This window comes from Ammospiza nelsoni, chromosome 3 (assembly GCF_027579445.1).
Source record: "Ammospiza nelsoni isolate bAmmNel1 chromosome 3, bAmmNel1.pri, whole genome shotgun sequence".
In the NCBI taxonomy this organism is placed as follows: Eukaryota; Metazoa; Chordata; class Aves; order Passeriformes; family Passerellidae; genus Ammospiza; species Ammospiza nelsoni.
Genome location: NC_080635.1, coordinates 61,671,149 through 61,684,503, shown reverse-complemented (window position 1 = coordinate 61,684,503; position 13,355 = coordinate 61,671,149). Strand labels below are relative to the sequence as shown.

General features: G+C 37.5%; 1 protein-coding gene across 3 annotated transcripts in view; it reads right to left on the bottom strand.

Annotated features, from left to right (window-relative positions):
- Positions 1-13,355, bottom strand: part of PTPRK (protein tyrosine phosphatase receptor type K) — a 383,296-nt gene that overhangs the window by 36,394 nt on the left and 333,547 nt on the right. The gene's annotated exons all lie outside the window — the stretch shown is intronic.

Here is a 13,355-nt window from a genome sequence, read left to right as displayed (position 1 = left end):
CCTGAGGGTTTTGTAGTAACTCTTGTGCTCCGTCAGGCTCGGTCCTGTGACCTCTTCCCTGGGGAGCCCATTCCAGTGCCAAACCATGCTCTGGGAGAAGAACCTCTTACTAATACCCAACCTAACTCTCCCCTGACACAGTTTCAGGCCATTCCCTCAGATCCTGTCACTGGACACCAGACAGAAGAGATCAGTGCCTGCCCCTCTGCTTCACCTCACAAGGAAATTGTAACTGTAATGGGGTCTCCCCTCAGTCTCCCCTTCTCCAGGCTGAACAGACCAAGTGACCTCAGCTGCTCCTCATGCAGCTTCCCCTCAAGGCCACACTGTCTTTGTTGCCCTCCTTGCAACAGCAAGTATATGTGTATGTATACAACTGAATAAATACTTGTGTGTGTGTGTGTATACACACACACCTTTGCATAGGCAGAAGTGTTTATGTACCTGGATTTCCAAATAAGTTACTGTATTAAAAAGCAGAAGATAAAGCAGAGACTATCAACTTACCACCATTATTTCATTTAATGTTATTTTTTTCAGATATTAAATGTGGAGTATTTAACACTGAATAGTAAGAAAACATTTATGCACAAATAATAAAACACTTGTTTCCAAGCCACAATGTGAACTGTAGTACTTCTGTCCTCCACGCAGTTTCAGTCCACCTTTGTACGTTAATTCACCTTACAGCATCTGGTCTGAGATCTGCATTCTACTGGGAATTTTGATTCTCTAAATTAGGTCATCCACAAAGCCAAGCTTAAAGTCAGAAGTAGTTTTATTTCTGTTTATAGGCCCTGAAAGATACCCCACAAACCACTGCTCTACAGAGTGATGAAGCCAGTCCATGACACAGCTGAGTGGGCTGAGGCTACAGGTTATAGCAGAGAGAAAAACAGAATATACATGTAAGTGCACAACCATTCAGTCTGCACCTCTTTGCATAACAGCCTGCTGTAAAAAGGATCAGGAACAGAGCTTTTCCAGCCTGGTAAAAATATATTAAAAAAAAAAAAAAAAATAGGTTTCAGCAAGGGGTAAAATCGCTTGAGATGCTTACTTGTAGAATAGAAAAGGCTTTTCAGCTCTCTAGTTCCTGCTTTCTAAGGCTGTGGCCTTTCCTCTACTCACCGGCAATAATGGGTACAACATGTGCTTGCTCTCCCTCTGGCCCTTCTTCTCTCACACTCCACCCAGCATCCACCCAATGCCACTTGACTTCTCCCCTCACAGCATCTTCATGCGTTACAAGCTGTTGGTATCATCATACTAATGTCACTACACAGAAGGTGTCTCTTAGTCTGAAAGAAGGATGCCTCTCAACAGGTCACCAAAAGCAGCAGAACGAAAACCAAGGTGAAGTCATATGAGAGAAAGGCTACTGCTCTCCTGAAAATCAACTCCATTCAAAAAGCCAGTATAGTCATTATCAGGGATAATTGGTAACTAATACTTTTTGGGTTTAACCATGTTACGCAGATAATTTCTATTTGTATTCCATGTGCAGACACCCAAAGTACCTTTTAGGGGAAGGATAATGCTCTTATTTAAAATACTCTTTATTACTTATTACTATAACCTTCATCTCTGCAGTATCTGAACCTGTACTAACAACTTACCCTCAGAAAAACCTTCTCAGTTAGGAACGTGCTCTCTTCCAGACACTACACGAGAGCTAGACAGACAGTGAGAGGTCTGGCAGTGCTTTAATCATAAAACTTAATCATCATCATAAGAATTCATCATTATAATAATCTCTCTCACCTACTGCTTGAACTCTATCTGCTGAGAAATACTAAATGTTTCCTTCTGTATGTAAATACATACCTGCATGCACACTTGCATACATAACCTGTGAGGAATGAATACTATATTTTTTGTTTGCATTATATGTGTTGTTGAGGTGTCAAGGGATAAAAGTAGGGATCAGGCAGGAGATGTGTGCATGTACAACACACACTAGCTAGAACTAATGTCGGATGCACATATGATGTTGTCTAACAGAGGAAATGAGGGGCATGACTTTTGAGGCAGAACTGGAAGATTAAGGTATTCAACATTCTCAATGCTTTAAATGAATCAACTCCCAGTCCAGGGTTAGCTGGGCTGGATGTGACAAATGTGAATGAACATTTGATAAGCAGTAGAGACAAAAGACCAATCAGTAGAGTCAAAGGACAAATCTAAGATAAATATAAATGGCTTTATATGCCAATGGGAAAAAAAAAGTCATGTTTGCTATATGGAGTACTGAGAAACAGCAAGGACATGGGAAGGGTAAAGAGGGAGTGTGCAGGAATTGGATATTTGCTGTGTCTGGAATTGTACAATGTGAGTGCAGCTGGCCAGCTCTGACCTAGCAAAGGTAAGAACTACTCATTCTGCAAAATAACTAAGGCTGGAGCAAGAGATTTAGTTGTGTGGATGGAAATTTAAGGCCAAGTCTCTGAGAGATTTCAAAATACGAATGTCAGGGATTGACCTGAAGATGCACTTCAAAACTTGAAGGCTCAAAAATACATCCAGCAGTAAAGGCCTTGAGCTTAGATCAGGACAGTGGCATTTTCAAAGGAGTATTAGTGATGAGAGGGTGAAGGGGAAAGAATTACCTGTTTCACACTTCCCTGGAGAAAGACAGGACCCTTAGTACTTGATAGAGCAAGTTGCAATATATGTGCTTTTCAGAGTCATGTTTAAAACTACTGCATGGCCACACACACAGCTGCTTCATTCAGAAAAGTTACTTTACGAAAAGAACTATCCACATCTCAGAAAATCTGAAGGGAAGGTTACTGAGGGTGTTTATATATTTGGCTAACTTAGGAACAGGTGTTTTACTATATACGCTCTAGGAAATAGTTGGTTTGGATCATCAGTAACTTCAAAATGAAGCTCTCTGTCAAGTTTTTCGAGCAACAGTGAAAAGCCAGAAGGATATCTACTGCTTGATCATTTGTTCTTGTTTCCTTATATTAAGGATTTTAAAGCAAGGGACAGTAACTCATTCCATGAACTTTAAGGCTACTTATGAGATGAAGCTGGTGCCCACTAGAAATGCACCTCAGAGTCCTAAATTAGTTGAGGAAAATGTCATTGAATAGTCATACACTAAGAGTATAATCAATGGATGAGCCTACTATACCCAAAATGCTAAAATCTACTGGCAAAATGATACCTGTCTTGCCAATATAAACAGAAAAAATTGCTTTGAACTTAAAAGAAGTCAGGATTATTACATGTATATTTCCAGCAACAGATAATATATGCATCCTTTAGACTAAATTCTACATTTGGGGACTATATGAAAATAATCATAGGTATAAATCACACTGTAATCTGTATGTATTGCATGCAATAATTATTTTGAGGCAGCCATTGAATGTAGCACAGAATAATTTAATGAAACTTATGAATTTGAAAGCATTTCCTATTACTTGTGTTTTAACTTTGATAGCTCAAAGTGTGTTGCAATAACCATGTGTGATCTTACCCATATATAACCAGAGAGAAAAATAGAGAAATCTTGTGTCTACATGTTAAACCTATGCACGTAAGTGAATATCTCCTGGCTGCTGATTGCACAAGGACTATAGCAGCAAGCAAACTTCTGCTTATTCTGAGAACTCGCTTTCTCTACCCTCCACAAGACAATCAGGACTTAGCTCTCTGAAGGGGCTCTTCTGGAGGCTGAGCTGCTGATTTTTCCAAACAAAACAACTCAAGTAACCAAGGATTCACAAAGAACAAATCTTGCCTAACCAATTGAGCAACTTTCTATAATGGAGTGAGACTACATCAGTGGGCAAGGGAAGAGTTACAGATGTCATCTATCTGGACTTTTGTAAGCCTTTGACATGGTCCATGACAACATCTTAACACAAAATCTCTAAATTGGAGAGATACAATTATTTTGATGACTGGAATTAACTACTGTATATTTCTAAAAAGGGCAAAAATGCTCTAAAATTACTTAAGATACAAAACCACCTGCTTTATTAATTTTTAATGCTCATTTTTAGTAATGTAGTCCTGCAATGCTCTCTTATATCTTGAACATCAGACTCTATAAAAAGGTAATTTATTGATCTGAGAAAGAACCTTGCATGATAACAGAATCATGATCATACAAAATGGGCTGTCTATTGACTAATAATTCCTTTGGCCAACCTTACTCTAATAGATCATGAATTAAGTGTTAATTTTTACTCTGTCTTTGCCTTGCATATCAATATATGCATTTTTGATCCTGTGAATCTGAGAAGAGATAACCCAACAGTTTTCAATCCATGCAAACTCATCTTCCATAAAATTTTCAAGAACAGTTTCTGACCTGAAACAGAGCATTAACTACATTTTCCACCTGCACAAAAATAGCTGCCTGTACTGAAGATTTATGAACTAGACTGGGAGGTGAACACTGGATTTTAGCAATTTATCTACTTGCCTTTCTTCTGAACTAATGAACAGCAACAACAATCATATCCCACAGTCTCATTCGAAAAGTTTATAAAATAACTGTACCCAGTGATTCTGACTCTGCAGAATAGCCAGTAACAGTCACCATATAAGTTGTTCTCCTTGTTTTCATAGATACTAGGAGAGTATTCAATCAGTCAACTCCCATGATTAATAGCACGAAGTTCAACTGTGAACAGCACTAAATTAGACTAGTATAGCTAACTCTCTCAGGGACAGTAAAATTCTAAACAGGTGAGGTAGAGTCCATCTTCTCACAATTTCCTGATGTACTTAATTACTCTAAAATTTTTAAGCACGTTTTTATCAAAAACACAAAAAATCCAATATCTACATCTAAAATTGAGCATATGCATATTATTTACACTTAATTTTTGAAATATACTGCGGCATAAGGAATCCAGTCATGGTACGTATTTCTTTCCTGTCTTTTCCTTCCTTCTGTGGTTCAAAATTTACACAGAGCCTTGCAAAATTGTCAGGGAATTTATGACACTCAGCACAAAATCTATTCGTCTATACCTTCCCAAGAAGATGGTGTAGGAATTCAGATAATGTTATTCTACTTGCTCATCCAAACACAATTATTCAAGCAGAAAATTCTGGTAGGATTTTGCAGGTCTGTTTGCATGTTACCACTAAGAGAACAGCCAGCCTTCTAAATGACAGCTTTTAAATCAGAAATTTTGAACAGCATTTTTATACTTAACCTTCTCACCATACAATTTGACTCTCTCAACATTCACAGCATTTTATTCTGGGTTTCCTTTGTGTGAGCGAGGGAAGAAACTCAATTTTATGCATGATTAAAGCTGCTATTTTATTACACTGCATTTTCTTTGAATGTTAATTTCTGTTTATGGCAGATCTTTAAATTCTCACAAACTGGTGTTATTGCTGCATAGCTTAATATTCAAAATAGCTGTGCTCAAGATAATCTGTTCTGCACTTTCATTATGTGACATTCAAAAACTTTTAATTAAATCCAGGAATGACATCTGAATGAGTTCAACAAGGTAACATCATGATAACATCAAATGAAACTGAAGGTATCTCTGGAGATGTCAGTCTACCACCTGAGAAAAGGGCTTGTTGAAAAACCAGGTGTGATTCTCTGACATATTTTTTTTTAAATTGCCCTGTGTTTTAATCATCTGCCCAGAAAGACTGTTCCACCTGTATAATTTTTTTTTTACTATTTTGTTACAGTGATAATCATCATGCAATTAAAGAAATTGTTATAAGTCTGAAATTTAATTAATAGATTAATAGATTCAAGTTCAGTGAGAGAAGATCCATAACCACTTTTGGCTTTATCAAGTTTTAAAAAAAGCCTGAGCTGATTCTATTTGCTGAAAAAATTTTAGTGTATATTTGCAGGGATTGGGGGACAGGATGTGCAACTTGTTCTAGCAGACTATGCACATCATTCATGAGGTCTTACAGATATCCTCACATGGGTCACTTTGGTCCAGCACTACTAATTTTTCATTCTCAAGCTGAAAGATGAAGATACATTTAGTGGGAAAGGAATCACCACAATTTTCCCTTCCCTACAGCTCCTACAGATTTTCTCTCTTGGACTACAGCTTCTGGGAGACAAAAGACATGCCAGAAGTGTACTGGGGTTTGGATCAATCTAAGCTGTTGCTTCCAGGATTCTAAATTACAGATTTTTTTAGGGTGGCATTTTTAGAAAGAAAAATTGTACGCGACTGTGAACAGAAACTGTGATTCCCTGAGCTGTGCTCTGAAGTGTCAGGTTCATCCCTGTCACCATAGAAACCAGGTTCATGACTGTCCCAAGGAAGAGAGTTTTAACAGGCTCTGCCAGTGAAAAGGGGGATCCCAGGCACCACCAGCCTCTTCTCTGAACTTGTCCTGAAAGGAGACAGTAATGAGGTGATGTTTAGATAAAATCTGCTGTCTTACATTTGTGTTGCAACATTCTGTGCCAAATTTATCCTCACGAGTGTCCCTTGCTGGGGAAAAGGGAGAGGTGTCACCACCTCCAGATGCTGCCAGCTGAGCCTAACAGAAGGAGCCCTCAAGGTTCCAAAGCTTTGTCATATTATAAGTTAAGCCTTCAAATGGACAAAATTATATATGACTATGTTCTCCACATAAAAGTTCATTGCTGCAGAAATGGACACAAACACTGTTCATGGGGCCCTTCTGACAGCTAAAAAACCCCAAAAACCAGCTTCAGGCTAACTTCTCTTTAGTCAGATTTGGGATGGTGTAAGGAGCTGTAGAAGTTAGGCACTGGGAGACTCACAGTTGGCTGCACATACAAATATGGTGTCAAGTAAACAGGTTACACATCCTGCTTTCAGATAATGCAGAAAAATAGCCTGAGCTTATGCTACTGGATACCTTTAAAATTATGAACACGTAGCTTATAAATATTTATATACATTTCAATTAATTAAACAGTCTAGCGCAGCATATCTTGTCCTACAATTAATGATAATGCTACCTGAAATTCCTGTATAATATCTACTTTTATGTATAAAAGACCAGTTCCTGCCTAGTGCTGATATGCCTTCTCAAATGTTGATAAATGTTGCTTTGATAAGTCATATACAATAAATAAAAAAAACAAACCCAAACACATCTTTACAACTCTCCAGGACTTTCAGATCACTTAATTGATAGTACTACTTTGGTAGGAAACTGTGTGGATATCAGAATCATGTGAACCATGCCTCTGCTGCTATAATGGTCTGAAATGAAAATTAATGAGGGCTCTGAAATCAGTAATGCCCATGAATTTATGACCAATTAGCAAAGAGTTTACCTTAATACATTCAGAAGTATCAAGTGAAAAAAGTGCTGAATCTGTTTGCCTCAGTAGCTAAGAAACATTGGACATGAGCAAATGAGGAGAGCTGGAGCAGGAACAATGCTGAGGAGACAATGTTCCTGCAACACCCTGCCCAGCTGTCCATGGGTCACATTAAAAAAGAAAATTAATGCCATCTTTCTACTACATTTGCCACTAAGACATAGTTTTGGAGCCTGTACTTTGCAGGCACTTTACTATCTTTAAAACTATGGCAAGGATAGGATTTGGTTATGGGGAATTAGGATGTTCAGTAAATGTCATAATCCACAGGTTTTTCAGCTTTTGAATTACAGGCTGCTGTCCTCTGCCCGAAAACAGCTGTTTGTGCAGAGACAAACCAAGTTAGCTCTAAGGGGTCTGGCTCAGTGATGCAACTCTGCCCTCAGGACATAAAAAGCTCTGGGCCAATACAGATGGCAACACTGACAAGGCATTTTACACAGAGGTGTAAACTGAAGTTACACTGTCAGCTTGTAGTTCAGTTGGGACAGGACACAAGATAAACTTGTGGGTGAAGGCTTCTGAAATGGCACCTTTCAAAGCAAAGGGCAAACATGGCCAGAGGAGCATGGCCTGTCTCCATCCCACAACATCCCTGCCCAAGAGAGTGGAGATTCCTCCTGGTCACAGCCTGTGATGAAGTGCAGGTGGCTGAGTTGCCTTTGGAACTTTCAACTCCAAAAAAATCAGAACAACTTATGTTGTTGAGTTTTACCTGTGGATAAATTCGAGTCTCTTTATTAGTCTTCTTGACACCAGAAAATCCATGGCACAACCTTTTTTCTCCCCTCCCATTCTGGACTGCCTTAGCTTCAAAACAAATAACAAATATTTGAAAGGAATCAGGATACCATATTTCAGGGATCTGGCAATGTGTTTTTTTCAGTCTTTGAAGTTCTCTTTCAGGTCATTGTTACAAAATTGTCAACAACAGTGCAAAGGCTGGAAATTTACCTGAAAAAATCCTAATCCATGTGTTAACCCTAATAAGGTTTTAGAATCCTATAGATCTTCTAAAAGATAAACTACTGGATATATTAAATGCTTGTTATAAAAGATCTGATCTCATAGTGTAACAGCTGCATGTTTGAAATATTGTAAAAATTCAGAGAAATATCTAGTTAATCTAGTTAATTGTTTGTGTCTTGCCAAAAAAATTTCAAAATAAGGTTTTCTTGAGCAGCTTGATGTGTTTCTTCAAGTAGCCAATATAGAAGTAGAGATCTAAAACTTCAAACAAAATTTTTTCATGGCATGTGTACTAACAGACCTTGAAAAGGGTATGTAAAAAAACAGATGTAGAAATACATAACACACATACTGTAAAGTATTGGACTGAAACAATGGAATATAAATAACTATTACTCTCTGATTTCTGGAAAGAGATATTGGCTAAGAATGATACTCTGATCCACCTCATCAATAAGCCATTTAAAACTTACTTGTTGGATGGACTGCTACCATTTCTTAAGGTCACTGTGATTATTTACCTTATAAGCACAATGGACCTGTTGTTAGACCTGTTACAGCATTTTTTCCTGGGAACACATAAAAGCAGTTAGGATCTTGCTAATGAGATCTTTTTTAAGTTAGCGTTTGGCTACATTACAAATCAATCAACTTTCAAGCTTTACTCTAAACAAACTGCCTTCAAAAACATGTGTTTTTAAAGATAAAATCTCTCTTGCTGTTATAAAATTTCAACTGTGCAAGACACTGCACTGAAAAGTTACCTGGTGTTGACAATGAGTCCTATATGGCTTATTAGCTCAGAATTAATTATTAAAAGAAAATTATTTAAAAAGCAATGTTTGGTAGCAAATATACAAAATGCCTCATCTTTCCACCAGATAGCATTTAAGAAGTTTAGCAGAGAAAGTACATTATCATGATCATTATTACTTATATGACATGGTTTATGTGGAAAAATATTACTCTCAAATGCCTGAAGTTACATTTTGCTATATTTATTGGAAATAGCATTCTATGAATATCTTCTGCTAATTTAGGCAACTATAAAATTGCAAGTGAGAATTTACTGGTAGTGTAGGAGTTGCAGAGTTAATCCAGAGCTGTGTAATTACACTGAAGGAAGTAAGGACAGCTTAACTCTTCTCCACCAGAAAAGTGCAAGCTCTCACCCTGAACGATAGCTCAAAATACAGAAAATGAGATGAAAAATTTTCTTATATCAAATGCAGTGCTAATAGCATTGTAGATGGAATCAAAAGATGGAGGAAATGAAGAACAGAAATAGTCTTTCCTTTATTCTTTCCAAAAATCCAAGTCCATACAAATTAAAGCTTCTATAGTACTAAATCTAGCCTTTGGTAGCAGCCATCAGTTGTTCTTTGCCATTCAGAATGGTGAAAGGTGAGAAAATAAACAGAAACCCTCCAAGAAAACAAGTGGTTAATTCTTCCTTTGGAGGTGGGTTCTAGTTTTCCCAAACATGCATAGATTAAATTTTATACATACTATATATATATATAGTTTATATATAATCTTTAATAGCACCCATCTGTTCTTAGTATCCCAGATTATTACTGTCATGATTGCCAGCCTTCAGTGTTTCTTTCCTGTAAAATTTGGTACTTTTTCAAATTGTCAAAAAATAGAGCAAATACATATATATATACACATACATATATATACATGAAAGGGCAAATATATATATATCCACATACATATATATATGTATGTGGATATATATATATGTGTATGTATATATACTCTGAAAGAAGAAAATATGCTTTTTTCACAAGAGTTATATTCTTCCATTTAGAGAAAATTTTCACAGCTTCTTCAGTTCTGTAATACCTTAATGACATGGTGCAGTGTTTGTAGGAGTCCCCTGGGCTGGCTGGGAAGTGCACCTGCACCAGCAGTGCAACAGCCATGGCAGAGAAATTTTTCCTTTTTTTCCCTTTTAAAACCTTCCCATCTGAAGAGCATCCACTCACAGAAAGTTACATGGGTCAAAACTCCTGAGGTTCTTTGGAACTTTTTAGCACTAATAGGTGTCTTAAGCAGCTGGATGGCTGGGAGCAAGAGGGAAAGGCAAATATCCTCTTCCAAACCAGCTGCACATCACAGCAGGCTGCAAGTACTGTCTCAGCCATTACCCTAATTATGCAGTTGCTCCCAAATCTGCTTATCCAAATACATCTGAAAGGTCTTATGTCAGCACTTTAAGCTCAGCCACCTGATTTTGGACTGAAACATCCAAAGCCGTGGTGCTTATCCGTGCTAGTCTACCAGCTGTGATGTGAGGGCAGCAGCCTTTAGCTGGCTAAAAGCTTTGTCATCTTCTGCTACACCAGCATTTCCAACCCAAACATGTTACCTAAGCCATAAACTCTGTGTAAGTCAAGAGTCTCTCCACAGGCTTGTTTACCATATCTGACATCTAGAAATGCAACCATAATGACTCTGCAGCAACATGCAGCTAATGCAATGACAACTGTATGAAAAACGCACCAATAATCACAGCTCTGGCTTGACTGCCATTGATTATTGAGTTCAGATCAGCACTTGTAAAGATATTAAAAGCCTTTCATACTGTGTCATTGCCTCTCTGTCTATATATTCCTACATTATTAATATGTCAAAGAAACTTTCAAGCACGAAGAAGAGATGGCAGTCCTGCAGACTGCAGGACAAAACAAGCCTGCAAGAAAAAAGACAGAGCGTGTTTGCCACTTTCTGAACCTTTGGGTCTACTTTTTCACATTTTTCCTTTTAATACTGAAGTTTTGTTGCCTTCAAATCTCAAACTCTAATTAATCTGCCTCATCTGAAAAAAATAGATTTTTTATTATTTCCATTACTCGAGCAAATATTCACACAAGACAGTGATGCGGAACTAAGTGTAATAGAGAACTTTCATGACTAAAGATAGATGAACTCTATATCTGTTGTTATACTGGTTCATATAAAGTAAAGGAAAAGGAATTTTTTAACTTCACAAAGCACAGGCTATGGTAGAGTACAGTGAGGCTGTAGGAAAGGTAGCAATGGGCTGTGCAGTATGCAAAATTAAAAGGTAATTTTCAGTTTGAAAATTACTTTGGTGCTCCCTCAGCTGCTGATGCTTTGCACAGGTATAAAGTGTTGGGTTGTTTTTATCCAGAGGATAAAATTTTCTGCTCTGTATTGGATATGCCTTGGGCTGCTGCTTTCTCAGCTAGTTTCTACAGGAAAATACAATTGTATCAAAGGGAAAACCCTCAAACATATATTTGACAAAAGCTTCAAATTCACACACAAATCAAAATAAACAAAGCCAACTATAACATGCAAATATTGTATTATGATTTATGTAATGGATTGTCAGCAAAGAAGATTACTGTTCTGGTATTTATGCTTTAAATCTGGTTTTAGGGTTTTCAGTCAGTTGTGATCTGATTAAAATGTGACTGATTTGGAGGAGAAAATCACCTTAAACTGATGGAGTGCCAAGAACTCTTGCAGATGAGGTGACAGAAATATCTCTGCTGAGGCCCTGAGCTACGTCTAATAATGACCAAAATCAAATTTGCATCTTAAAATGAGAAAAAAGATTGCATTAAACAACTGACATTAAAACAATGTGCTCTAGTGTTGAGCACACAAGCTAAGACACACCTGTATATACCTCATTTACATTGTTCCTTTGACAAATGTGAATAACATTTTGAAACACACAGGCCACTCCACACTGTGAGTTCACATTTATAAGCAGGTATTCCTGGCCATTCAGGGCAAAAATGGCCTTTCTTCTTTATCAAGGAAGGGAAAAATGGCTTTATTCACTGACTAACTTGATATGACTTTAATGAATTGTTCCCTTCAGCTTCTTATTGCTTAAAACCCAAGCAGTGTTATCTATCAGCTTTCTTAGAGACAGATGGACAAAATTGTCAAACTTGGGTTGATGGATTCACCCTCATATTCAAACAGCACCAACACAGGAGATGACTTTCAGATTGCTTGAACAGCTCTCATAAATCAAATGAATTGTCATAGTTTAACAAGTATGTGAAAAGAAACATACACCTGGGAAATTAATACTAGCTATGGAATGGCAATATCTGGTAAGACCTTCTCTTGCCTGATTCTGATGTAATGATAAGTCTAGTAAGTACTTCCTGAAAACATAATGCAATCTGACATGATCACGCCTGTTATCTACCAAATATTCAAAAAGTAAAATTAAATACAAAACCATTTGCATATTTCAAGCATTTAAGAAACAGGAAGTAGAGAACAATATAAAGTATTTCTGAAGCAACTATTAAACAACTTGGGGCTACATTAAACTTCATAATAAAACTATAAAAGCCTTTTTTATCACTACAACGCTTCAGCAGGACAAAATACTGGAAAAGAAAAGTAAGAAATTTAAATTAAATCAGTGATTTGTGATTGTAAAATGTTGGTTTAAATTGGAGTGGAATTGTATCCCTAGCTACATGAATCTGAGAGATATACACCAATGAAAAGAGAAGCAAATCCAAATGTGGATCTCTGTGAGTGAAAGAGATGGCCTATTTATTTCCTTCTTTCCAAAGGCATGATCCAGACCTGTTACAGTTGTTACTTCACACTCTCTAGAAAGTCCATCCCTAGTGCTGGTTAGCAATGGGAGCTCCAGAGCAGCTACACATGCTGCCACCACAGAAAACTGCTCTTAATTCTGCATAAATTGTCTGCCTTTTTGTGGGATGGGTGGAACAGGAAAGCAAACAGTGCAAGTTATCATGACTAAAAGGCACTACCAAATCTGCTTGGAGTCATTTACAGATCAGCCTTCTGGGGTCACTGCTAGTAAGCCTTCACCTCCAGCTGGAGCAAGTACGTCCCTTTCTCCTTCTTACTGTGCAGACAGAAACAGCCAATCAACATCACCGAAATGAGGGAAGTGGTGTTACCTTCTGCTCAACAGAAAATATCAACAAAGATCCTGTCATTTAAGCTACCCTTACCTTTGCCCCTGCTTCACAATCAGATAATTACTGTCTCAAAGTACTGCACTACTTTTACTCTTGAT